Source organism: Arvicola amphibius, chromosome 8 (assembly GCF_903992535.2).
Source record: "Arvicola amphibius chromosome 8, mArvAmp1.2, whole genome shotgun sequence".
In the NCBI taxonomy this organism is placed as follows: Eukaryota; Metazoa; Chordata; class Mammalia; order Rodentia; family Cricetidae; genus Arvicola; species Arvicola amphibius.
The window spans coordinates 14,932,995-14,956,646 of NC_052054.1; the positions used below are offsets into that span (position 1 = coordinate 14,932,995).

At 41.5% G+C, this 23,652-nt stretch overlaps 1 protein-coding gene and 1 non-coding gene across 2 annotated transcripts in view; one reads left to right on the top strand and one right to left on the bottom strand.

Moving 5' to 3' along the window:
- Esr1 (estrogen receptor 1) overlaps positions 1–23,652 on the bottom strand; it is a 368,654-nt gene that overhangs the window by 194,248 nt on the left and 150,754 nt on the right.
- LOC119822089 lies at positions 10,790–10,882 on the top strand. The gene has a single exon (XR_005286694.1). It is a non-coding gene; the product is annotated as a small nucleolar RNA SNORD88 (small nucleolar RNA).

Genomic DNA, 23,652 nt, shown 5'->3' on the forward strand with positions numbered 1-23,652 from the left:
ACTGTTCAGAAATTCAAAGAGAAAACGAGGAATCTTTAACTTATTAGATATTCAGATGAATTGCAGAATATCTACATTCAACTCAGAGTAGTAGGCTGGATTGAAGTTAGTCAGTCAAGTGCTAGCTAGGGGATGCTGAGTAAGATAGTGGCCATTTCCTCCTGTCTAAGCTAGAAAAGATAATGACATACATATATAATAATTATATAATTGTTGAGCCATTATTCTAAGACTTTAGAAATGAGTCAGTGTAAAGCAAGGGATAATGACAGTGCTCAGATTGATCAAGTTATCCAATGCCCTTTCTTTCCTTTCTTGACTATTGGTTCTCTCTATCAAATCTGGACATATGCAAGCTCATCCCTTCATGTTAACTTCCACGTTGTATCAATGCCCTTTTTACCCAGTTGGACTCCTCAGAAATGTCCACTCTGGGGTCACCTTTCCTTCCCTCTCTTGAGTGGCTCAACACAAGCCATTGGTTTTATACTAAACTACCTCTCACTAGCTGCTCCTGTGGGAATTCCTCACACAATGCCAAACATTATGTAGGGTAAAGTCTTGAATTTAAACTAAGGACATGTTTTACATTCTCAAAGCAAAATAAAGTGCACATACTAATTTAGAGACATTAAACAGGCCTCTAGTCCCCTGTTCACTAAGGGCAAGATACAAGCTACTGAAATATTTGAACACAGGCTCTTTTGCCCCTTGGGCAACATGAGAACCAGACCCAACTAGAATAGGATGGGGTGGGGATTTGAAAAGAAATATAAGACTCCATCTTCATATATAGTTTATGAAAGCTATTGTGTAAATAGGTCTCAGACCAACTAACACCTTCATTCTCCTATTGCATAAGGGAGACCGGTGAAGACAGTAAGCAGGGCTATAAATTTGAAACTCTGGCAAGAGACTTCATTCACATTGCCTCAAAAAAATGCAGAACACAGTGATTTAAAAAAAAAATGGAGTATCACTATGTAGTCCAGTCTGGCCTTGAACTCACAAAGATCTGCCTGGAGTCAAGGCATGTACCGCTGTGCCCGAGCACATTGTCTTTATTAATAGGGAGAAACTGAGGAAGGCATCGAATGGGGAACAAAGTTGATCTGGACAAAGAGTCAACAGACTATAAGCAAATGGTTCATCATTCTGTTGCCCTAAGGCAATTTTTAGTATTCTACCTCCTCTGGTGTTTACAAGGAATACAACGATATATTTTAGTTCTAAAAAATTAAATACACGTTATTAAGCCACAGAAGAAATATTTAATAGCTACGTAAACCAAATACTGCGTTGACTCACTTTCTCTATGATAGCCAGGCATTTTGCAAGCCAGAAGATGAGGGGAGGAGTGAAGTGAGTCACAAACAAACTGGCTGCCTCTCTATTTGGATTGGTTATCCACTATAGATGTCTATCTCCTTGAAACCAGGTGACATTCTTGAACGAACATGTCTAATACATAAAGCGCACCAGATCTGTGCAATTGACTCCATCGTTTAACAAGCGTGAGAGCAGAGTCCCAGTATTATGGTCACAATGCAGGCCTTCTGTGACAGTGCTCAGAATAAGCTAATATTAGTCCAATCAATAAGCTGACTAGCAAAAGATTTTAATAAGCAGTACATGTTTGCTATCTCCGGCCAAGCTTACCTTCCCTAAGCAAACCCCAGGGATGACAATTTTTAAGTTTTCAACTAATATTAGATTAAAAGGCCACAAGGCTGTCTTCCCCCCACACTTGATATAACTCTGTAACTGCCTGATGTCAAAGCAAGTATTTCCCCAACTCCTTTAGAAACCCTCTTTAATCTTGTAAGAAAAAAGATTTATGAGAAAATTATACTGAACTAGAATCAATTTTTGAGAACCAGCTCAATTATATGAGAGAAACCTACAGTAATTTAACTGCAGAGACAAGAAGCAGTGACCCTATGACAAGACTGGAGGACTGGAAAACAATACATCGAAAATGTACTATTCAGGTAGAGGGTTGCACAACTAAACACTGTTTTCCTTCTCACCAAGAATAAAAAGCGAGGCCTTGGGGATGCCCCTCCATGGTCGAGCACTTGCCTAGCACATACAAAAACTTGGGTCCCATCATCACCACACAGAAAAAAAATTAAATAAAAATCCTTCAGAGGAATATAGATCTTGGGCAGTGGGAAGTGTAGGGAGAGGATGCGGATGAGACCTACATGCAAGGACTGCCAGGCAAACCTGGTCCCCAAGAAAGACGGGGCTTTGCGACACGAGGACTTTTCCTTCGGCTTCTCTAGGATTCCTTCCTCTTGACTTTTCCTTCTCATTTATTCTCTTGCGGCAGCTGTTTCCTTTTTATTATTATCGCTCTGAAAGCCCACATTTGTTAGTTATGAAAATAAACAACGTTCCATATCCAGACACTCAAAAGAAAGATAAACAAGGACCTAATTAAAGCAAACAGTAGCTTGAGAGAAATCTAATACCCTGGACTCTTCCTTTGTCTCCCTTCTCCTCAGGACATTTTGGCAGCAACCTCAGACCACATCTCCTTTTGGGGGCTTTAGTCAGTGCACCCAGCATCCATCCCTCCATCCAGAATTGACTCACAGACCCTTTGGAACTGGCATTACCAGTTGAACAACTGCTGGGGTTTGAATCTCGAATGTGTAGTCTCTGATTTGTTTGCTGTTTAGAAGGTAGGGCCTGGCTGGGAAAAGCAAGTCACCATGGGGTGGATCTTTGAAATCTACACCCAAACCTGCCTGTGCCCCCCCCCCCATTTACACACCATTTGACAGACCCTGCCTTAGACTCCCACCACCTCAGATGGAGGCTTGCTGTGATCATGCCTGCCCTGCAAGAGTGGATGGAGATTATTTGAACCTGTGAGACAAAATAATCGTTCCTCTGCTCAGCTAGTTCTGTTGGATATGGTGTCACAGCATCAAAACAGTAACTAAGACAGTGACCATCTTCGTGTGTCTGCAGGCTCTCTCTTCTCAACTACCAACCATGAAACCACACACAGAGACTCACCAGAGGTCACCTTCTTCACTGACCCTCCCACTACGCTCCCATCCCACTGTTTCACACACAGAGACACCTAGAGAGATCAAACCAACTGTTTAATTTTTTTCAAGGCAGAGCCAGTTATTTAAAGTAAACACAAGTATGTGTGTGACAGAGAAAGAGAGGAAAGCTGTGTGGGTGTGTGTGGAAGACGGGTAGATTTGGGGTATCTTGGGGGTGTGGGTATATGTGGAAGACAGGGGTAGACTCAGGGTGTCAAATAAACAAAAATGTGTTTGAGAGAGAAAGGGAGGGAAGGTGCATGTGTGGGGGTGTAAATGGAAGACAGGGGTAGACTTGGGGTGTCTTCTTCATTTCTCTTTTACTCTATTACTCACAACATTTTTTTTAATTTATTTTAAAAATGTACTTAGTTCCATGCATGAAACTAGAAAAAAAAAAGTCATCCTGAGTGAGGTATCCAGACCCAGAAAGACAAACACAGTATGTACTCACTCATAAGAGGATATTGGATGTAAAGCAAAAGATAACCAGACTACAACCTACAGTCCCAGAGAAGCTAGGTAACAAGAAGGACCCTAAAAGGGACATGCGTGGATCATCCTAGGAAGGGGAAATAGATAAGATCTCCTGGGTAGACTGAAGGTGGGTAGGGGGAAGAGGAGAAGGAAAGAGGGATACGAACATGAGGAAACAGGAGGGCTGAGTTGGGGAGGGACAGAGGAGGAGAGCAATGAAAGCAAGATCTTGACAGAGGGAACCAGTATGGGATTAGTGAGAACCCTGGGCTAGGGAAAAATCCAGAAATCCACAAGGATAACCTGAGCTAAGACTCCTAACAATAGTCCAGAGGGTACCTGAACTGACCTCCTGTAATCAGATTGGTGACTACCCTAATTGTCATCATAGAACCTTCACCCAGTAACTGATGGAAGCAGATGCAGAGATCCACAGCCAAGTACTGGGCCAAGCTCCTGGAGTCCAGTCAAAGAGAGGGAGGAGGGATCATATGAGGAAGGGGTGTCAAAATCATGACAGGGAAACCCTCAGAGACAGCTGTCCCGAGCTAGTGAGAGCTCATGGTCTCTGGACTGACATCTGGGGAGCCTGGGTGGGACCAAAATAGTCCCTCTGAATGTGAGTGACAGCTATGAGGCTTGGTCTTTTTGTGGGGCCCCTGGACGTGGGACCAGGATTTATTCCTGATGCATCGATTAGCTTTTTGGAGTCCATTTGCTGTGGTAGGATATCATGCTCAGCCTTGATAGCTGTGGGAGGACTTAGTCCTGCCTTAATTTGATATGCCAGACTTTGTTGACGCACAATTGGAGGCGTGGATGATCCACTCTCTGAGGAGTGGATGGGGGGAGGGGTGATGAGAGGTAGGGGGATGAAGGGAAAGAAGGGGGATTGTGGTTGGCATGTAAAATGAATTTAAAAATTTAAAGTGCATTTATTTCTCTACAGTTTCATTCATATACAACGTTAATTGATCAAAGTCAATGAACTTTGCACATTATATTCTCTCACGCTCTTCCACCATCAAATCCCTTCTTCTTTCCAAGTCTGCCTATTTTATGTCCTTTTACTGTGACCCTTTGGGGTCTCCTGCATGCATGTGGGTGAGGGTTACTTACTTCACCAAGAGCAACACATCAGCACCCATGGAGGAGCATGGTCTACGCATGTTTCAAGAGCGCCATTCACAGAACAGGCGCCTCTGCAACTCAGCTTCCACAGCGAGCTCACCGAGTCCTAACATCGCTCTCACCACGCTACACTGGATCACTTGTCTGAATCCGCAAGTGGGCTCAGGTTTAGCAGGCAGCGGACCCCACTTGGATCATCATCCTACTATGCCCGCCACATCGTCAGGCACAGAGCGGGCTTGGTGAACACAGCTTTTAGCAGAAGCAAGCAAAGACACCAAGGCTCTGATTGTCTCGCCACCAAACTGTTCAGGCACCCAGGTCATGGGAGGGGACAGGTTGGGCTCTATAAAGGAAATAGTCACTGTGTCGGTCACTTTTCTGTTGGTGTGATAAGCCACCATGACCAGAGGCAACTTAGAGAAGAAAGGGTTCATTTTGGATTATGATTCCAGAGAGAGACTGGGAATATCACAATAGTAGAGGAGCATGGCAGCTGACAGCCAGTAGAAGATGCTGAGAGCACACATCTTCATCCAGGAGCACGAAACAGAGATCACACTAAAAGTGAGCCAAGGCCATATAAGTCCTAAAACCCTCCCCCAATGACATATTTCCTCCAACAGCTGTGCCACCTCTCCAGATAATGCTACAAACTAGGGCTCAAGTGTTCAAATATCTGTGCCCACAGAAGATATTTCTCACTCAGTTCTCAAAGTACTACCACACGTACTCCAATCAAAATGAGCAAAAAGTGCCTAACACTTGTTAACCCAAATGAGCCCTCAGCTCACTGGCTCATGACACTTTAAGTCATGTAAATCAAAGTGAATTCTTGAGGATAAATGACATCTATAATGTGTAACATCCATACATCAAGTAAAAGCCAACTGTAGCCAATCTTGCCCAAAAGCTTCACTGGAGAACCCTAATAATACTTCTAAAAATGTTTTCTTTGTTATAACACGTGTGCACATCATAGTTCACACGTGGAGGGCAAAGGACAAGTTCCAGAGTTAATCCTCTCCTTCTGCCTTGTTGAGGCAGGATCTCTCCCCACAGGACCCATAAGCCAGTGGGTCCATGATCTTCTGGGTAGTTATTTTGTCCCTGATTCCCATCTCACCAAAGAAGTGCTGGGATTTCATATGCCAGACACCTCCTCTGGATTTTTGTGGGCTGTGGGGATTGAACTCAGGCCCTTGGGCCTGTGCAGTAAGTGTTTTTACCTCTTGGCCCACAAGGAGCATATCATTGCTATTTGCTTCTCATCATTTTCTTCTCTTATAACTCAATGATTCATTCATTTAGGTAACACCTATGAACTCCACTACCTCCACGTTCTCTTTATAAGAGACCCTTACCAAAATCTTTCTATAAAACTGACAAGAGTTCATTAGAACTTGAAGCATCCAGAAGTTGTGCCTGCATAGTTTAGATTGCCAAAGAAGAGATGAAATCTAAATGTATTTCTTTAAGCATCAGTATGTATTTGTAGAGTGTTAAATACAGCTTTGAATCCTATGTGGATTTACAATAGATTTATGTTTCGATTATGCAGACATTGAAACAAAAGAAAATTGATATTTTGATTTGTTAGTGAAAGACTATACAGACATCCTATGACTTATGGCAGCATTACATCCCAATAAGCACGTCATACATTAAACATCACAACTCAAGAGTGTGTTTAACATATCAGCCCAAGTACCCTGGATTTATAACACAGAGCACTCTAGAATCTGGCTTTCACCCATGTTGTTACCTGAAGTGGTTATCATTGCTGTTGCCCATCATGAACAACAGAGTCAAATTCCATATTTCTGGCTTGAGAAAGAATCAAAATTTATTATCTGAAGAGTTTCTAGTCAGTAGATAAGGTTTTTTACAACCATCGTCAAATTTAATCAAGAGTCAAGCCATTGGGGGTAAGAGAGATCATCTTCATTACTCTTCAGGTAACAGGGTATGGAGAATATGTGAAGACATGGGTGTGACATTTGAGAAGACCGCAGAATGTGTAGGCAGACTGACAAAGCTCTGCTATACAAAAGGGGCAGCAGGCAGATGTGAGCAGCAACATCCTGGAAAGAGCATGCTCTCCTTAACTTCTTTATCTCACTTCCTGCCTAGAGACTCTTTCATGAGCTCATCTGATGATCCTCTCCAAGATAACCAACTGTTTCCATACCAAACATGATGGACCAAGTGCTGTGTCACGTGTGCAATTTTATTTAATCCCCTAGTAACTATATGAAAAAAGTGATGGAGGAGTGTCTATGTGTTACTTTCATTGGTTAATAAAGAAACTGCCTTGGCCCTTTGATAGGACAGAAAATTAGGTAGGCAGAGTAAACAGAACAGAATGCTGGGAAGAAGGCAGTGAGGCAGATGCTTCAGGCAGACGCCATGCCTCTCCTCTCTGAGAAAGACGCCATGGAGCCAGCTTCCAGGTCATACCTACTGAATCTTTCCCAGTAAGCCACCACCTTGTGGTGCTACACACATTACTAAATATGGGTTAAAGCAAGATGTGAGAAATAGCTAATAAGAGGCTGAAACTAATGGGCCAGGCAGTGTTTAAATGAATATAGTTTGTGTGTTATTATTTCTGGGGCTAAGCTAGCTATGCCTGAGCCGGGCGGGACAAAAAGCAGGCCTGCTCACCTCATCACTACAAAAAAAGGAGTTATATTAATCCACAGTTTACAGTTGTAGGCTTACAGTTAGCACAACAGATGGGTTTTGAATCAAAGTCTCACTCACATGAGAGACTGGACTCACCTATCCCTGGAACCTTCATTAACAGAAGGCTAAACTTGTCTAACAACCTCTTTATTTAAGAACGTGATCTATGCTACTGCTGGCAATCATGGTAGACTTCTCAACAGCTATCTGACCAATAGGTGTTATAAATGGGTGTTATGAGACCCAGGATACCTGTACATAAGGAAGTGAAGCAGAGCATTGACATAGCCAAGCTGATGTCATGCCCTTTAATTTAAAAATATGCAAGGAATGTCAAAAAGAAACTGATATTGAACATTGGACAAAAGAAACCCTTATATAGAGGGTAACGGGCACAGGTCAGGTCTCTGGATATGATTTACAGAGGACCAGGCATATTACCTGCCTTACATACAGAAGAAGATGGGAAAATCCCGAGCTGACCCTTGCCCATTAAGTGGAGTCTCATCTTTGTAGAGTCACGTACATCAATCGCTAGTACCAAAGAAAAAGAATGCACTGAGAGAAGCCAGGTAAAACTGAACACCAGGTTCTTGGGGCCACCAATAGAAGAAATGGAAGATGGTCAAGGGATTGAATAGGGTCTGGAGAATTCAAAAAGTTTCTAAGTGAAAGTGGGAATGTAGGAATGACTGATATAAAAATGAAGGATTAGGAGCATTATCAATTATGGCCGAGAAAAATTCATATCAAAATAAGTACTAACCATCTGTTAGTACTAAGGTACCTGAAGCAAAAGAAGATGAGAAGATTTCATCAGATTTCTAAATACCTGGGCCTGGAAGAAGAGGAGGAGGGAGTGAAAGGCTCCTGCTTCGCTCCAGGATGTCCTAAAAGTTGTCCTTACTGTTAACGGGAAGGATCTGACTCGAGAGGGTGGGTGGGAAGAGGAGGTATAGAACAATTCTAAATACATTAAGAAAGAGTTCAGAAAGACATCAGCCAGGTAGTTGCAAGAGAAATACTAAAGTCAAATCAAAATGAAATTGGAGGTGAAATATCTGGCAATTCCTCTTTTCAGGAAAATATTAAATAAGTGTGGGGGGTTAGAGGTTGGGGGATTGTCTAGATCAGATTGGTCCTTGGATATGTCTATGGGGGACTGCCTGGATTGTTAATTGATGTAAGAGAGCCCAGCCCACTGTGGGAAACATCCTTCCCTGTGCTAAGAGTCCTGAGAAAGCTAACTAACCACAGGCCGTTCTGCAAGTCATCAAGCAGCGTTCCTCCATGGTTTCTACTTCATCTCACCACCTGAGTCCCTGCCCTGACTTTTCTCGGTGATGGATCTTGTTAGACAAAATAAATGCCTTCCTTCCTTGAGTTGCTTTGGGTCACCATTTTATCACAGCAGCAGAGATGAAGCTAGAAACGTTTTTTCTAGGCTCCGTCCCCAACATCAAACATTCATACATGTCTGTGATTGAAAATAGGAATTCAAACAGATATGGGCATGTCCACACTTAAAGCAACATTACTCATAATAGCCAAAAAAAAGCAGAGACAATTCAAGGTCTACTGACTTAAATAAACATACAAAAGGTGGCATGTAAATACAACAAAATTACCATTTAGCCTTTTAAAAGAACGAAAATCTAATATATACTACAACATGTGTGAATGGGGAAAGCATAATGCTAAATAAGACAAGCCAGACACAAAAAGCTAAAAATAGTTCTGGGTACATGATGTACCTGAAAGATACACAGTGCTGACAGCCTAGTGGCTATCAAGATTCATCAGAAAGCGAGGCAGTTATTACTGAAAGACACAGTTTCAATTTAAGAAATAAAAGGGTTCCACTCATACAACATAAATGGACCTAACTGCACCAAACTGTGTAGTTTGAATGGTTCAAGTGGTAAACTTTTGTTATGTATACCTAGCGATGGGGTTGAGAAAATGAACTTGGAGTTGTCATAAGAATCTATGTAAGGAAGAAAAAGGAATCAAAGTTGGAAGACTTTATTGGTCCTGACTTGCTCACATGAGGCAGGCTCTGTGGCCAAGGACTGACTAGTACCATGGGCCATGTGCTTTTCATAAATTAGGCACTGTGCTTGGTGAGTTCAGTGCTTTGCTTCATCTCAGTATCGCAAACAATGAGCCGGGTTACTCTAGCTACACAGTCCGAAGCTGAGACTCCAGGGAGCTAACTTGCTCATGGTCTCTTCACTGGGAGAAGATAAAACCACCATTAAAATTCAGGTCTGTCTAATCCGTGAGTCTTTGGGTTTTTTTTTTTTTTTTTGTATAATATTGCCATGGTTGGCTAAGTAGAAGGAACACAATACTGACTCAGAACACTTAAATATTAAATTGTTGCTTACAATAATAATGGGACAGTTTAATAAATCACTGTAGCGTATAAGAACATTTCAGAATTAGCAATATAATCAGTCACCTCCAGACTTATTCCTAACACACGGTTCTCTCTCACCAAACACGAAAGATAAACCACATGAAAGATATTACATTTATCTGTGGATCAGGGCTTGTATTTTTTTGTTGTTGTTGTTCTAGAAAACCTCTTTAACATATTCTAGCACAAACTATGGATAAAAGAAAAAACTAGAAAGCAAATTTTTTGAAGAGATTAAACAAAAAACTTTATGACCTCTGAAAGAATAATTGCAGCAGGATGTTTGTAAATAAATCCACTTCGATATTAAAATGACTACTCTCTGATTCACAGCCAGTGCAATGAGCCAAACCAAATGAAATCAAATTTGGCTGTCTCAGTGAACACATTCCTAAAAGTCCAGTGAGGACATTCAGTGGGCCCTGATGTGAACTATTTCACAACCACATCTGTATGCAGTGGCATGAGCAAAAATCAAAACAAAGCAAAACAAAAGGACACCAAGTGTCTTAATCGCGTATCCCAAATTCTATTTTCACACTAGTCTTATCCAATTAATCTTACTAGAGACAACACCCACCTCAAAATGGTATTTGGCTTTTACTTTTTATCTAAAGCAGAAAGTATTACTAATATCCAACTGTATTCCCAACAGATGTTTTTAAAGAAGGAATTCTAGGAAAGACAACAGCCCTGGAAAGTTTCCTTCTCTACAGGAAAGTGAAGTCAGAAGGCCTTCTCTCTGTCCTCACAAGACCCCGTCTCCTGCAAATGTTGACAGGATGCCATTGTGTCCAGTCTCTGCAGTCCACCTGCAAAGCCACCTGGCATAGAGTCAAGCCAACAGCTGTGGGAAAGGCGGGCATGATGGGATCAGTGACCAGCACCTCCCCACAGCACCCCAGAGACAATGAGTCTCATTCAGCAATGCTTCTCCTAGCTCCACACACACACGTTAGTGCTGTTATGCAGGCCACAATAGGACCCTCTGAAATTGCCCCCCCTCCTGCCCTTGTGATGTCCAGCATAGGGCTCTGATCACCTCGAGGACATGGTGTCTTGCCCCAAGACCCTTGATTCCAGAACATATGGGGGGCAGTGGGGGAAAAAGAAAAAAAAAGATGGGCTAATAGGGAAGGATCAAACAAAGAGGACAGTGTAATGATTGGGGTGACTAATTCAAAGGTAAGCAGCATTCCTCTAACATCCTGGCCCTTCTCTCCTTCATACTGCATGCTTCCAGAAAGTTCTCCAAGCTCTCTTACCACTTCAACTCCTTTAAAGACTAAACATTGATGTCCAGAAGTGGTAGAAAGAATTTTAAAGTGTTCCCATCTTGAGAGGCAAGGAACAGAAAATGTTCTTGCATTTTGACAGACAGGGTAAATACGCAAGGACCTTGAGCAGGGTTCTGCCGAGTGTCCTGGTCCCTCAGAGCCAAGGGCAAGCTCATGTCCCAACTCAGTGTCATTTTAATGCTTTAGGGGCAATGGTAAAGATGGCTGACTGAGATCAAATGTGGTGCAGAATATGGAGACAGAGAGGTCCTTCAAACTGCTGGATCACATGTTTTAATGGACTCCTGAGTCACGAAGTGCTAACTAAGAATTTCACTGGTCTTTGGGAGTTTCTCCCAAGTTTTTTTATAGGCAAAACTCTGCCTAGACATTCTGATACAAGTAAGGACGGAAAAGTGAGGCATTTAAGATTCTACAAACAGGGGCTTCCCCGGCACATCAATAGCCTGAGGTCAGACACTGCTGATTTTGTAATTTGACTTAGTTCTCATCAACAATAAGGAAACAAGTAGCTAGTCCATCGTTCTTAGAAATATCAGCTAATTGAGGGGTGGTGGTGGTACATGCCTTTAATTCTAGCACTCAGGAGGAAAAGATAGGTAGATCTCTGTGAGTTTGAGACCAGCCTAGTTTACAGAGTTCCAGGGAAGCCAGGACTACACAAAGAAACTCTGCCCCCCTCAAAAAAAAGATAGAAAAAAAGAAAGAAGAGAGAGAAAAAAATATTAGCTAATCGAGTTTATCAACCCCAACAATTTCTTCTAACTAATGGGAAGCAGTCAATGCTAGTTCCCATGGTGGCCATTTTTCTTTCTCTTACACTTAGCACAATGGCCTTAAGATATCCCCACATTCTTGCAAATGACAAGACCTTTTTAATAAATAACATTTCAATTCCACATATAATTTCAAGTGTAAAGTAGAATAACTAAAAGATGTAGTAGATGAGTACAAAGTTTTTGTTCATCTTATGGCCACTGAACAGATACAGGATGCACAAAGAAGCATGTAGTGATTTGCATGGCAAATGTCATCCTTGTAGCATGATTAGTCCTACTTCCCAGTCCTCAAGGTTGGGGACAATTTCTATACGTAGGTTACAGTTGTCATGTAGCCTGGCAAAGAGCAAAGTGAACACCTGATGGTCATTCAGCAAAAGCAGAAGCATCCTTGAAACACACCTTCCTAGACATCCAGACCACTCAAGACAATGAAGTCATACTTCTTCCTGAGAACATCATCTCAGATGGCCCTCATCCCACCACTGAGAGATCAACGTCATTTCTCAACTATCCAGGGCTGGTGAGGTCATAGATAACACTTTATTAGATCAGCATGAGTCCTAACTACATTCTAAAACTTACCCTTACACTCCCAGGTAATTGTTGCTCTCATCCCTCTCTAAGGAAACCTCTCTTGGCAGAAAATGGAGAGTGTTACAGAAATCCATAACTGGTAAAAATGCATATATCAACTGATCACGGGGCACCAAACTTTAACCAATACATCGACAGTACAACTCCTGTACCTGGGACTCGTGAAACCAAGGAAGATAAGGCCAAAAGATTGTAAGATCCAGAGGACCAGGAGGCCTGCTGAAAGACTGTGTCTTCCAGAAATAACAGGCAAGCTACACTCATGCCTTACTAATATGGCTGTCTAAATAAGAACTGAAAAAAAATATCAGGAGACATGCTAATGCAGAAGAGGCAATACATCATGGGGCCCCAGCCATAGCCAAAAATCAAAAAACAAACAAACAAAAACCCCTACAGACAACTAATGACTGCGGACAGAGGGTGAATTAGCCTTCCCAAAGATGAGGCCCTAGTTGCTCATCCAGTTCCAAACAGTCAACCCTGAAATCATATGTACATAAGTATCAGCAGGTTGTATTTATATATTTACTCCACCGGGTGTGTGTGTGTGTGTGTGTGTGTGTGTGTGTGTGTGTGAGAGAGAGAGAGAGAGAGAGAGAGAGAGAGAGAGAGAGAGAAGCAAAGAAAAAAGTCACTGATTTGAGACATGGAAGGTGTTAGAGGGGACATGAAAATAATTGGAGGGAAGAAGGGGTATATGGGAGGGTGCAATTACAATGAAAGTATTTTTTAATTTTAAAAAGAAATCTGTAGCCAGAAGAACCCCAAAACATCTGAGCCCAGCTGCAAGGCAGAAAAAAAACCTCCTCTCCCTAATCCCTGCTCCCTAAAATTTCCTCATTGCTGACACAAGAGCCCAGTGAAGAAGTGTGAAATTGTATTTAGTAGAATATATCTCAAGACATGTATGATTACTCCTTTGCAATCTCTGCCCTTCCATTGATTAATGATCCATGCAACTCCAAACTCTATTCTGAAGAAGCCATTATAAAAGTTATTGGGGTTTGGATTTCCTTCATTTTTTTAATTCACTAAAAATGCTAAGTTCACAATAGAATCAGAACCCACTCTACGGAAAGAGAAAGTTGCAGTCATAGTTTTCTTAGGGAAAACATGGCAAGCCGAAAGAACCCTCCTTGCCACAAGATAAAATATATTTCAACAATATGGTCGTCAAAGAAATTTACATTTTAAAATCACTGGCTCCTAATTCTCTACTATGTAAGTTGGATGCTTTCATTATTATTAAAGGGTATTTTTAAGAGGGAAAAGCTAACAAACGCTTGCAAAAAAGAAAACGCACTTGTGATGTTTTCTAAGAATTCCGTATCAGCAAGAAACCATGTCCTTGGCATCTGAGCAGTCTCAAAAGCATGTCTCTCTATCTCTGATTATACCCAATAATCTTCAGACAAAAGCCACAGGGAGGAGGTGGACATCCAAGTTCTTAAATGCTCTCGTTTATGGCTGACAGCACGGCACAGGGGAGATTGCTCCATAGCTAAAGTCCCGTGTTCAATCCCCAGGATGTCGCTAACTCACACAAGTTGTTCTTTGACATCTGTAGGCAGGCCACGTTGTGTGTGCCCATGCACACTCACTCACACACATAAGTGAATAGATAAATGTAATTAAAATTTTCAAAACATGTCTTTGAGCTTCAGCAGCTGGTTTTCAGGTATCGTTTGTCAGAAGCGAAGGGCATTGCTCTTCTGTCACTCAGGACAATGGCCTCAAGGTTTACTCATAGTAAATGACAGGCTAAATAGTAAATCACAATGACAGGCTCCTGTTTTTTTAAGCGTCAATGATGTTCTAACTCCAAATACAATTTCAATGGCAATGAGGAAGACAGATCAGTGGGGAGATTGACTGGGAAGTACTGCATTACCTTTCTATTGGGCAGTGATCCTGTAGATCACACAGCAGGTAGTTGGCCACACAAGGTTGAGCCCTGGAAATGCTGAAAGTGCATTTTGGGTGCTCTTACCATGCACAGAAAACTGATGTGGGAGATTCTTGAATGCAGTAACCATTTCATTACACTTATGTATATCAAAATATCTGACTATATTCTGGAAACGTATCATTTTATTTTAAAAATAATTCAATTTGTAAAAGAGCCAGGGATGAAGACAGAGAGCCAGACAAAATGGTGACAGCTGTTAGTTGTTTCAAAGCAAGTACTTGATGGAGCCAAGTGGGAGTAGAGAGGGTGATGGTTCTTCAGAATGCTGTGCAGGCTGGAACGAGCTCTGAGCAGAAAGGAGTAGGACCTTTATGACATTTACATCTGAGGAAATAGAAGTTCACAAACTTGAGGTGTCACAGACCCCAGAAAGTGGTGCTCAGGGAACAGCAACTGATTCACCTTTCTCCCACAGAAGTGACCCTGCATGTGTGACTCAACCTTCTACGAGTAGCAATTGGTCCAGGGATGTGACCCTGTCTAGAGAAAGGCCAGAGTTCTTCGCTGGTATTGACTAGCTAGAAAAATGTCATAGTCTATGACACTCGACAGTGTGGCCAACCCGGATTCCCGGCTTATGGCAATGAAGACTGACAAGGGGGAGATGTGAAGTGGCCACACTGGCAGAAACGGAAGCAAGGATGAGATTCAGCCCAGCCCCAAGGCCCTAACGGCCTGGAGAGTAAACTCTTGCTCTGTCCCAGGCCTGTCTGAAAATAGCCAGGACACTCAGAGTCTCCCATAGACATCCATTCTTTCCCCACTGCCAACAACCAAAGCAAGTCTCAGGTGAGGTTTGCAACTAGAACCCCTAACTAATTCATGAAATTATTTTCTAATAATAAAGGTAACTATAGTTCTATGATAATTTTTATATGTAAAGTAATCTCATCCTATAATTTTATTAACTATATTTTATAAATTATGACAAAGTATGATGTCAATTAAAATGTAAAAATATACTAAGAGCAAAGACTGTGTGTACTATTTTGTACATCATAAGTCACAAAAATTACAAAAAGCAGAGACAGGAAGTTAACACTCATGACTCTATAAAATTTTTTAGAAGAATACTTCTCTCTCCTTTTTTTTTTCTGAGATAGGGTTTCTCCATGTAGCCTTGGCTGTCCTGGAACTCACGCTGTAGACCAGGCTGGCCTCGAACTCAGAGATCTGCCTGCCTCTGAGCGCTAGGATTAAAGGTGTGCATCACCACCACCTGGCAAAAACGCTTCTCTTACCTGACCCACAGACCTTTTTAAAGCTGTTCACTAGATTTAATTGATAACTGAAACAAAGACAATTTTGAAGGAAGAAACAAACCTCCACCGAGTTCTGGAGAAACAAATCAAACTAACCTGTTACATCTAAGCAAGTGATCCAGTCTTTAATTCCGACCCCTTTCACCTCAAACACTCTGCTAAGAACTCAGATAGCTTCGTACCACGATCTGTCAATCAGCGCTCTCTGACTCAGGCACACTCTCAGGCAAAGTCACATATAAGACAGCACCAGACCAAGTGTGACTGGGTCTTCTACTTAAAAATACAAAGCTGGCTCCCTGTGGGTAAAAGGAAGCCTTTGGAATCAAGATACCCATTTTATTATTTCCCAGATGAATTCCCAAACGCTGGCAGAAAGGATCAAGAGGCACAGTGAGTAAACCAGAACCTGTTTCCGATTCGGCTCTCTTTCTGCCCAAAGCTCACTCTTCAAACAAATCAGTTAACTTTTGAATATGTATTTAACTACTGTGTGCATGTGAGTGTGCAGATGTGTGGAGGTGGGAGGACAATTTGTAGGAGTTGGTCCTCTCCTTCTACCATCAACCTCCAATTATCAGGTTTGCCAGCAAGGCCATACCCACTGAGCTATCCTCAAATGTCTCATGGTTGAAAGTAAGCATTAGTTTCCTGACTCCATACCCCAGAAACGTCTCCTGCATGTCGTTAAGCCCACGCCCACTGGAAATCTGCGGTTACTTCTGTCTCTTAGCCACTGTGTCCCTCCTTCAGAAAAGCCGAGTTTATTTCTGCAAGATGAGGGTCTGGCCCCACTACCTGCCACCGTCATATCTGTGACCCCATTGTCACCTCCCGACCCATCCAGTCTTCTGTTCCACTCACCTCATTTATCTCAGTCTCTTTTTGTCCCCACATATTTCACAAGAGGCGAAGCACAAGAGCAAAGGAACTCACTAGTACAGTTGCTACTGCAATTATTATTTTTAACGATTTCCTTTCAAAAGGGTCTGAAAATGAAAGGCATTTAACAAAGCCTGCATGGCCTCGGAAACTACAGTCAAGTTAAGTAAAAGAGGCCTAGTATCGTGGGAATCGTGTAGGAAAATTTAGTATCTCTAAAAAGAAAATTACAAAGATGCTCCAAAAACTTGTGTTAATGCAACAGAATACTTCCTTTCTGCTCTTAGGAAAGAAAAAGGTAGCCCATTTTAAAGGCACATTAACATTAAAAAAGGTACCCTTCATATCTCAGGCATACCACTGAAGGTACCTTAGAATGAACAGGGGTCATCAGTGCTACGCTCAGATTCTCTACAGCTTTAGATGTGACCCCAGAAGTCAAGCTAACAGGAAAGTTTCTGACTCAAGAACATCTAGAATTTACTTAGATTTACTTTCAGTAGAGATGGAGACAAAAGGGGAAGAGGACAATGAGGAAGAATAAAGACTCTGTCAAATGTTCAAAACACCTTCAGGGAAAGAGAGATGGTTCCGTGCTAAAGAACATGTACTGCTTATGCAAAGAATCCGAGTTTGAGTCCCAGTACTCACATCGGGTGGCTCAGAATCACTCCAGCTCCAGGAGCTCCGGTGTCATTTTGTGACCTCTGTGAGCATCTGCACTCATATGTGTGCACATGCTCACGCACCACACACACACACACACAGAGAGAGAGAGAGAGAGAGAGAGAGAGAGAGAGAGAGAGAGAGAGAGAGAGAGAGAGAGATAATAAAACAAGTCAGGTAGTGTGGCCAGATCTCTGTGAGTTTGAGGCCAGCCTGGTCTACAAGAGCTAGTTTCAGGACAGACTCCAAAGCTACAGAGAAACCCTGTCTCAAAAAAATAAAAAAACTAATAATAATAAAATAATAATAATAATAATAATAAAAGAAATAAATCCTTAAACACCCTTCATAAATACAGAATTAAGTTAAATTAAAACTAATGAAACAATCAAAACTATCATAAACATAAAAATCAGACTCTAAGCTATAATCAACTAAATAAATCTTTACTGAGGACTACCTGTTTTTCTAGATTATAATAAAACAAAGCACTTTGTTTTTTATCATCTCTACAGGACATGTTTTTTTCTTAATATTTTATTAATGTCATTCCTATGTTAAAATTCAAATGTTGCAAAGGTGCATTGCACACACATCTTGCAAAGAAAATATCCATCAGCCTCTAGACACATCAGAGACTTCTTGCTCATGACAATGGAAAAAGGCAAGGCTGGATTGTGTTCAATTACGTGCAACATAGTTTGGAAGGATGTATTGTTCTAAAATGCTGTCTAATTCTGTCCTACACAGACCATGCGGGGTTGGGAAAAACAATGACTAACAAGTTCCAGGAAATTTACAATGAAATAGATGTTTTTGACATGCTTTGACAATTACCAGTTGAGACACTATCTCTTCCAAAGCATCGACTATCTATCCTAGAACAGTGTTCTCACTCCCAACTCTGAACTCCTAACCTTTCTTCTGTAAGAACCCCGTCTCCATTTCCAAGGCCTTGGGACATCTTTTCTAGCGCTAAGTTTAAGTCTTGTGTAGTCTTTCATGTATGATCAGCTGAGTTCTTCATTAGGTTGTGGGTAATGCATCTTTTTAGATTCTAGCGGTGCCTTTATGAAATGCCATTTAATAAATATCTGCTGCGGGAAAACAACAGAAAAACATAAATTCTTTAGCTCAACAAGTTAGTCTTTTCTGGGAAAGAGGATGTAAGGACCACGAGCAAGGAGGTGTTCGCAGGTATGAAGGCTAAGAAGGGAGAAGGAAGTAGAAAGGAGAATTGGAACAGAGACAGTGGGGGCCAAGGCTGGTCTGCAGCCACTCAGAGAGCACAGTGATGTGTGTGCTGTAAATCAGAATAAAACCATCTCTATGGGATTTTACTGCACCACATAGCATTGGCAGATACAATAGCAAAGCGGAATCATTTTCAAATGTGTTATCTTATTGCTGACTCCAAGGTGTCAAAGGAGCAAATAATTATGAATTTTGATCCCCTTACAAGCTCTAATTTATCTTCTACGGCATATAAAGAGAATATTTTGTACATCACTTAGTGAAATATATAAGGAGGTCTAGCCACATTTTAGATGACTGCATTACATTTCAACCACACAGATCATATTTTTGAATGCAACCCAGCCACTCATCTATACATTCTTAAATAATTGATTTTATCCCATCTTGTTCACTCTTTACCTCCTCTTACATGATCTGAAACTGTTGAGTGCATCAGGTAAGGATAATGATCATTTGGATAAAATTTAAAATCTATTTACTCCTCAAAGCAAATAGAGAAAGTAAGTGCCTTTTCCAAGGAGCGGTTGTAATTTAATAATTAAATTGTGTTTCCTGTTTCTTTATTTCTTAGCAATTGAAAAACAAAACCTGTTTATTTTCTCTAAGGGAAGGTAGGCATGCGGGGGAACCTGTAGTTCTTTCTTCTCGCTGCGTTTGCCTTTCCTCCAGCAGTGAGCATCTTCTGCCTTTGACTGAGTCGGAGCTGCTCGCTAACTCATGCACGTCCCAGGATTAACATGGGAGAAGAAACAAATTCTACAGAGTGGACCACAGATTATGAAATACACCTTTCTTGTGTATGATATTTTTCTCTCAAAAGAAAAATTTGGGGAAAGTACCTATCAGTTTAGTCTGCAGGTTTGGTACTGCAATAGCATAGGATATGGCCTAGAAGTAGTTTGCCTGTTTTTCAGAATATGCTTTTCTCTGAATGAGTGGGTGTCAGACAACAGGCCTTTCATTCTGAAAGGGTCTAAAGGTGTCAACAGTAGTTTTCTACAAAGAAAGGGGAGTTTAGGGAGGGTTAAAGCTAGAGACCATCACTGGAAGGCTTGTAAGGATAATGTAGGCAATAATTTTGAGGGCCAGTTGATGCCCTTTGAATACGTGCCCATTAAAGCCTGTCTATAATTTTTGTGAAAAATTATTGCCACTCATAAATGGGGCTTTCTAATGGATTGTTGATGAGCTGAGCCACTATGCATGGGCACAAACTACTACTTTAGTGGAAACAGCCAATGCCATGACCAGAAGAGAACCACTTAGTAGGGAAATTGGAAATTTAATTTCAATCAGATGAACAAAAAAGTGAAGAAGAATGCTCCAAGTGGTAGCATAAAAACACCAGCGATTAAAACCATTTGGAGCCTTTGATTACCCTTCGGAGGCATTTGTTGCCATGGTTTTTAAAGGCTTCTGAAAACCTTAGCTATGTCCACAAAAGCTGCCAAGAAACAGGACTCTATACTGATTTCATTTGTCAGAGGCATTTTGTCTTAATTATCTCCAAGACAAAACTGTTTGGCCAAAAGGAAGAAAGAAAGAAAAAATGAAAATGAAGAATCAATGTCATCTCTCACAGGTAGGATATCTTCCTCCACCTGTCTCTAGAGCCATATGTGGGGCATGCGTATAGCACATGTCTGATGGTACGGTGTCACAATAAAGAGATAAAAAACATCTCCAATCAATAATGTAGCCAGGTGTGATGGCACATGTTTGGGAGGTAAAGGCAGGAGGATCAACAATTTGAACAATAGCCTGGCTGTATAAAATGCTATCGACAACACAATGCTAATAAAATCAGTCACAAGAATTCTTATCCAGAACAAGGGTCTCGGGCCTTGAATTTCATGCCTTATCTCTGGTTTTCTCTAATGAGAATCAAGAGCCAAACATCTAGCAACTTTGTCAGGGCCTGAGCATAATACCTATTTTTGAGAAAGGTTCATCATGAAGGTATTCACTTAAACGTGATGTAACAGCTCCCCTGGGCACAGACTCACACTCTCTGCCTTTGGCCTAAATAGCTTTCTGTCTCTAGGGCACAATATGCATGCTGCCACAAGATGAACAGTTTAGACAGAAGTCTGGCAAGTCAAAGGACTGGACAAGCTCCCGGCCACAATTCCTGGTCCAATGAACTCCTGCAATATAACTGACATCCCCAAGCCACCAAATCGTTCGGCCTTTCTTTAGCATCATCAAGATGATCATTCTGGCACCTGCACTTCACTGTTTGTACACTTCAATATGAGGATACCAGCATTTTTCTAACTGTAAAATCCTACAGTGAATCACTTGGTCATGTTGTCCAGCAGGTTCTTGTGAACATACTTTTAGTAATGAAGTGTTCCCCCCCCCCCAAGCTTTTAGTAAGATCCAGAAACCTCTTTTAATATGTTTTTCTGAGGATCATAATGAAGATTTTGGAGTTACAGCTATGATTTGGTCAAGCGTCTCCCCAAAGGCACATGTATAAGTGGGTTAGCCTCAAGTCTATGGTACCATTGAGATGTGTTGGGGCACTCGAGAAGTAGGGCCTAGCAGGAAATCTTCCAGTCACTTGGGGTGTGTCTTTGAGGGGGATCTAGGACATGGGCCTGTTATTTTTCTCTCTGTTCCAGCTGTGAATTGATGGTCCTCTCAATTCACACTCCCAACACGACATGCTGGGTTTCTACAGCTCCAAAAGCAATGGGTCTCAAGGACCCCACACTGAAATCTCTGAAACTCTAAGTCAAAACAAACCCTCCTCTATCTAAGTTCATCGATTCTGGTGTTTCTGAGTGATGGGAAAGCCAGCTGACAGTTACTTTTCCATCAGTTCAAAAAATGTGCTATCTTCACAATGAAGCCACTCTTTTCCACCAAGTTCCTTTCAGAAGTGACTGCACTGGAGAGGGAGGGAGGGGAGGTATGGGTGGAGGTGAGGGGAGGGCAGGGGGAGGAGGAGGGGAGGGTAATGGGGGAGGAGGAGGGAGGGAAGCGGGAGGAGGTAGCGGGAGGAGGAGATGGAAATTTTTTAAATAGTAAAAAATAAAACCATGAAAAAAAAAGGAAAAAAAAGAAAATTACAAAAAACAAACAAAAAAAAGAAGTTGACCTAAAGAAGTGACTGCCCATCCCCACCCTGGACAAGCGCAGAGTGTCAGTTCTACTCTGTGGTGGATGAATGATCCTCTCTGTATATCAAGCAATCATCCACCCTTAATTCAGCATGTCTAGATTTAAACCTCTTTACCTCTCAGATAATTGGTCTGACTCTTAATGTCCCCTGTTCATTCATTTCCCTTTAAACACTACTTATTCTTTACCCCATTATAAAATTCATGATTACTCATTTTAATATAATATATATCTTTTGTTGTTTTAACATAAATATATTCTTTTCATTCTATTCCCTTTTCTTATTTTACAAACACCACGTATCTTTGCACGCCTAAGTGAGTTGAGTGTCAGCCTGCTCATCTGGATGCTCCGTTTCTCTTCTGCTCTCCCCTCCTCTCACCTCTTGTGCATGCATCTGCCAGTTTAAACTTTATCAGAGACTATTGTGTCATACCAATACCTTACAGGTAAAACTGACTGCTTTGTGTTACCCAGAGCAGCACAAGTGGATCTTAACCTTCGTCTGTGCTTTCATCTCTTCATTGGGTGACCCCTGCAATACAGTATATTAATTTGGTCCCAACCTCTGAGGAACTCACAGACAGAACGGGAAGAACACATACATGAAAATGTCTGCAATCCATCGAAACAGTGTCTTATGGGACAGTGCCAAGGGTCAAAGAACATCTCACCTCCATTTGAAATGCTTTTTATGACCGTCATGTTTAACAAGTTTAAGGATTTTGACAGGTTAAGACTGGATAGGAATTCGGATCAATAAACAGATCATTAATCCAGCTTGTGCTGGGTCAGCCACATACAAGGACAAGTAGAGACTTCAGAACACCTAGAGAGAAAAACTAGAAGAAGATGCACATATGTAAATCCTCAAACTGCGGTCTAAGGATTATACTGTGGGCCATGAAACTCATTAAGGGATTTTGTAGAAAGGATTGACAAGATTAATGATTTTCTTTGAGAGTATTAATAGACAGGCAGTGTGCAGAATGGTTCGTAGAAAAGAAAAGCAGACCAAACAAATGGTGTAGGAGAGAAAGAGACTGACATGCTGTGATTATCTCGGGCGAAGGAGCCAAGTTTGAATAATGGGAACTTGGTGGGTATGTGTTTAAACAATAGACTGGATAGAGCTATCCAAGAGTTCTGCAGGGAAACATTAACATTAGAGATGCGGGCTGCAAAGTACAACACTGGCTGAAACTCCATACTTTGAAGTCTGAGACAATGATGAAGGGCTAGACGTGAACTTAATCATTTCTCCAGCCCATGTTCCAGAACTTTTATTGTTCATGGCTGGAAGCGTTGAGGAGCTGGTGGCATGAGGAATCACCCAGGAGTGAATGGTCAGAATGAGGCAGGAGTCAGACTTAGGAGATATTTACCTAATCATGAAACACTAGGATTTAAATATAGAATAATTTATGCCTGCCATAACAAAGCACCACAAATGTGCGTCTTTAAATTACATAAATGCAATGCCTCATAGAGCTACAAGATAAAATCCTGAGATAAAGGTGTCGGCAGAGTCCAGCTTGCTCTGCGTTCCTCTGCCTACCTTCTGGAGTTGGCCAATGATCTTTTATTCTTGGCTTGGCAGATATATCACTCCAATTTCTCTTTTCACTGTCATACTTGGCTGTCTCCAAATCCCCCTCTTCTTACAAGGATATATGGCAAATTAAGCGAAAAGCCCCTACACTCCAGAATGACTTCAATTTATAGGTTGTGCGTGCCAAAACCTTATTTTCCAGATGTGCCACCTTCTGGTTAATGAAGGGTAGGGTATCAGCATCTCTTTCTTAGGGACATAATTCAGCCCCTGCATGTAAGTCTGTGTGATGGTACCATCTTCTCTGGAACTGAAGTTATAGACAGTTGTGAACTGCTGTGGGGGTGCTGGGAGTTGAATCAGGGTTCAAAACTGGAAACCAAAGCTCTTAACCACTGAACCATCTCTCCAACCCCAAACTTGAAGATCTTAAGTAGATGTGTCTCTGCCACAGCTGTTGCAGGAGCTATCCAGG